Raw genomic sequence first — 5,247 nt, 5'->3', positions numbered from 1 at the left:
CAAAAAAGTTTTAGCCTCCAAATAATAAATTATTGAATGGGGAGGAGGATCCAGTGTGGGTGATTCGTAGGGAATAAAGAATGACTTTTGTTCATAGAGAGTCAGGTTTATTCTGATACAAGGGGAGCTATTCAGTAACCTGGGACAAGAGTGCCTGTTGCGGGTATCGAACCGGTGGATTTCAGGTGATATTGTATATCTTGCACTTAACGGGTTTTGAACCGTTGCTTCTCACGTTCGTAGTGCTGTACCCTACCCGCTATGCTACCGTGATGGTACAGGTTCCAAGCATTTCTCACAACATTTTCGTCTCCTCCCTATTCCCTTGGAATTTTTTGCGACCAAGATTTTTGATTTAAGCTTTTTTCATGAGGCAATGTCCGATTGTCTCGAGATCGGACTATGTCGCAAAGCGGGCAAGGCTTGTTCCCAAACGTCCTAACCCAAATGTCCCGAAAGTGCCTCAAATGGTAGTTATGTTCCCAATTGTCCTAACCCAACTGTCCCTACCCAAATGTCCCAATGGGGATCGAACCGGCAACCCTCCGGTTACCAGCCCTAAACCCTAACCAGTAGGCCACGGCTGCCCCACAGAAAGAACTCCCAACCCGGCCGGTTAAACCAGCAAAATATAAACCTTAAGAGAGTCACTGTTACTTTACCTTAAGAGAGTCACTGTTACTGTGGTTTTTATTCTTCTCAAATGTCAGTTATGTTCTCAATTGTCCCAAAAAGTTGGGGGTAGTGGCGCGAGCTCCATGGTAGACCCCCCCGAGCCAAAATAGTCAGTCCGACGAACATGCACTATTCTCCGAAACCCCAATGTCCCAAAAGTGCCTCAGATGTCAGTTATGTTCCCAATTGTCCCTACCCAAACGTCCCTTTTTAACCATATAAAAACCAGCAAAAAGCTGAAAAATTAGCAATTTTCTCATTTTTCCTTCTGGTCAGGGATCGAACCGGACACCCTCCGGTTACCAGCCCCAGCTGCCGACTACACGACCGGCTAATTTTTTTTGGACCTGAAAAGATTCTGAAAAGATTTGGCCAATCACGTTCACACCAGTTTGCAGAGTTGAGAACAATTGACCAATCACGGCAGAAATCCTGCAGAGCAACGTCAGGAGAAATGCTGGAGGGGCGACGTCACATGGTTTACGCTACGTGCAGGTAACTCAAAGAGTGAAGTTAAACTACGGGCAATCAACCGAGGCAGATTATCTTGACCTGGTGAGTATTAACACATTTAACACACTGCTGTTAGATACTGAACCAATTTAACCTCTGATGTTTAGCTAGCTTTCAACCTTAAAAAACACTCTTGGTTATCCGACTGGAATTTCGCTACAAACACTCTGTTATCGGACTGGAATTTCGTTAGTTCTCATCAGCGTTTCCATTGCTAATGTTAATTGTTAGTGTTGTATGATATAACTTAAGTTATAATTCATTTCACCCGTTGTTTTATGTTGTCGTATCCATGTATTTAGCCATCTAGCTACTTTACAAACACTACCTTATGACTGGAAGTTCGCTATATTATGGGGGCTTATGAGGGCTATGAATGAGAATGAGAATGTTTGGACTGTGAATCAGTATTTTCTTCACGATCGTTTAAATTCAGATGTATAAAATAATGTATTGGGAGGTAGTCATATGAATACAGGCTCTTTTACAAATGTTTAGGTTTCTACAATCACTGTTGTTTTATGTTGTCGTATCGATGTATTTAGCCATATAGCTAAGTTACAAACACTCCCTTATCTTACTGGAAGTAAGCTATATTAAGGAGGCTTTTAGCTACGAGTGCTATGAATGAATGAGAATGTTTGGACTGTGAATCAGTATTTTCTACACGATCGTTTCAATTCAGATGTATAAACAAATTTATTGGGAGGTAGTCATATGAATACAGTCTCTTTTACACATGTTTAGGTAGCTACTCTCACTGTTGATGTCATGGAATTTCACTCGTTCTCATCAGCAAATCTTTTGCTTATGTTATCTGTTAGTAATATGTAGTGTGGTTAATTCATGAGCTGTGTTTCAAACATGGACAAAGTATAGCCTATGTGGCTTTTGCCACCACTGTGTTTTTCATAGGGTTATTAATATAACAAGGTAGATGGTCTGCTCTTCATGTTCCTGCATTTATGTTATTGTCATGTGTAACCCACCTGAATAAGTGGGTAGAATAGTAGTCGCGTGTAATTCTTTCACGCGACCGTCTCCAAGGAGACCTTTTGTTTTCTTTTCATTATACTACTTTCTTTGATACCCTGGATACACCCCAATTGATTTCTGCTCCTCGAAACCCTCTTTTTTACCTTTTAAATCGTTTTCTTATCAATTCATATTTCTTTGCTTTAAATCATTTTACTTTTTCTACTTGATTTCCTTGACTTGAACTTGACCTGAACCTGACCTGAATTGTTTATGATATGATCCGATCTCCGGTGAGTAATTAAACTGACCGTTTGTTTTACCCATCGTAATTCTTAAAACCAATCGGAGAATTTCTTTTAATGTTTGTGTATATAGTATTGTTAAATGAAGATTGATATGTGTGTATGTTAAAGAGAATATTAGTGTTATTATCAAATCGGGAGTTAAATGGTTCGGGATAGTTGAATCGGGGAAATTATAGTTGTTATTGTTGAATCACGAATGATATATGTTGTATGTTGTATGATATAAGTGTTAATATTGAATCGGAGTTATATGTCTTTGTATAGGGGAATTGGGGAATGTATAAAGGTGTTATAATTGAATTGGGAATTAACTATAGGCTATTAACTTATAGAAATACTAAGGAGGTTGATGTAATTAACAGACGTTGGAGAGGGGCCGTTGGAGTGGAATGTTCCGCGGCTCGCGCACAGTGCGATCCCTTTGATTAATTTGAACATTAGATTTTAGATTCTTTGATTATTAATTGTATATTGCTGATTGTTCTGTTGACCTGCTGTACGCAGATTGGTTTTTTATGTACCTTGGAACATTGGATGGCGAGCTACCCAAAGAGCGATTGAACTGCGTGGACTGGAGAAAGATAAGCCTCACATATACTGACTTTCACCATTGCACACACTATTTGTTTTGTCTGTTTAATTGTTTTATTTGATAATTAATAGAGCTCTCTTTTCTTTTGTATTATTGTTATTATTATTGTTATTATTATTGTTATTATTATTATTGCTGTTATTCTTATATCTTTATATTTAATAAAACCATTGTATTTATAATAGATAGATTAGTCTTGTTGTCAGTTTTCTCCCCCCTCCAATGCCGAGCCTATTATTAGCCCTAAGGATATTGTATCTGTCATAACTGAACCATCATACCGTAAATCCTCCAATTGTGGCCGGGGCTTGTATTTACTTAGGCTGCACAGCGCACCGGCCTTTATTTGGGGCAGGCTTGTATTAGGGGCAGGCCTTTATTTCTTACTTATCTTCTGTTATAGAATTTTATTATTTAAATAATGGGCATAATTGCAGTACGCTAATATAATTAATTGCATGCGTTCAACACTTTCTGCACATCGCGTAGCGCTTTAGGTGCGGTGTCAACGTAAAAAATAAACATCGGAGTTATGGTCTCCACTGCCAGTCACGGAGGAAAATATTTCCAAAGCCTTGATTTTAATCATTTTTCTAGACACTCTATTATGCTTATCGCCGACTGAAAACATGTATTCAACGAGCTGGTTTGATATCCAGCCTAACTTTCTTTCTACCTCCACCTGCTAGTCTTAGCCTATCGCATTCGTCTCGGGTCAATGTCAAACTTCTTTGCTGCTTTTTCTCCCGAATGTTCTTCAGCAATCAGCATACACCGTCTCTTTGAATTTAATATCAAAGTTACGTAAGTCTACTACTGCTTTATGATCCCTTCTGGAAAAAGTAAACTAGCAAACTAAAACGTTACAGATAAACAACAGTAGGCTATACGTGCATTTAGGCTAAACAATAACGAAGTAGCCTAGTCCTACGTGGGGAAATTTCTTTTTTTATTGCAAACAGCCCATGAAATTAGCCAACAATATTATATAATATAATATTAAACATGAGGAGAACATGTTTTTGTGAAATGCATTCAATTAATTGTGATGTCTACTTTGAGCCGACGGACTGATGCTGGTAGGCTATAGGCTACTTTATTTTACCCCCGGCTTGTATTCGGGGCCCGGCCTTTATTTGTCAGTATGGACCACGACCCCGGCTACTATCTGAAGCCCGGCTTCTAATTGAATCCCGGCCACAATTGGAGGATTTACAGTATATATTGTTACGCTCCTTAGAGTACAGGGGCGCTACATAAACTTGGCGAGCTAGCCAGGAGGGGGCAGTATTGACAATAAGTTTTGTAATTAACTTGGAATATTGCAGTGAATTGTATGTAATAATTGTATTTGTATTTTTTTTCTTCCTTTCTCTCCTTGGAAACACAGTCAAATTGAGAAATTACCTTTTGAAAAATGGAAGTGGTTAAAGAAAAAAATGTAAAAATTACTAACTCTGTCTTAGTTGGTGGGTTAACTGACAGTGATGCAGATGGGGAAATTTTCAGGTTCCTAGAGGAGCATGGGCCTTTTTCGAGAGTATTATATGTAAGTAGCACTGATCCAGACTTACAAAACACAGTAATCGTAGAGTTTGAGTCAGGGCTTGCTGTAGAGAAGCTTGGTTATTTACCATGCTATAGGCCTTCCCCAGATGACCCCCACACAGTCCACTGCATTAGGCAACTCTCTACCGTGTACTCTAAGTACGTAGGCAGCAGTTTAACTCAAACATACATAAACTCACTTAGAGACATCGCCAAACTGAGCGGTTTGGACTTGCAGTCTTTGTTGAGTGAAGAGCTCACTCGGATACAAGGTTCTGTTCGAACTGAGGCACCCATTATCAGCAACAAGATGGGCATAGCCGTGTCATTGCTTATGCCAGCCGAGGTCTGTCATCCAGTGAGGCAAGATACCCTGCACACAAGCTAGAGTTTTTAGCCTTGAAGTGGGCCATTGTTGAAAAGTTCCATGACTACCTCTATGGAAACACCTTCACAGTTATCACTGACAATAACCCCTTGACCTACATCCTGACCTCAGCCAAACTTGATGCAGCAAGCTACCGTTGGTTGGCCGCCCTCTCAACGTTCAACTTCGACATCAAGTACAGAGCTGGAAAGCAAAATCAGGATGCAGACGGACTCTCAAGACGTCCTCATGGTGAACTGATATGCGAT

Source organism: Sprattus sprattus, assembly GCF_963457725.1.
Source record: "Sprattus sprattus genome assembly, chromosome: 9".
Classification (NCBI taxonomy): domain Eukaryota; kingdom Metazoa; phylum Chordata; class Actinopteri; order Clupeiformes; family Clupeidae; genus Sprattus; species Sprattus sprattus.
Note: the sequence above shows the minus strand (reverse complement) of the source record.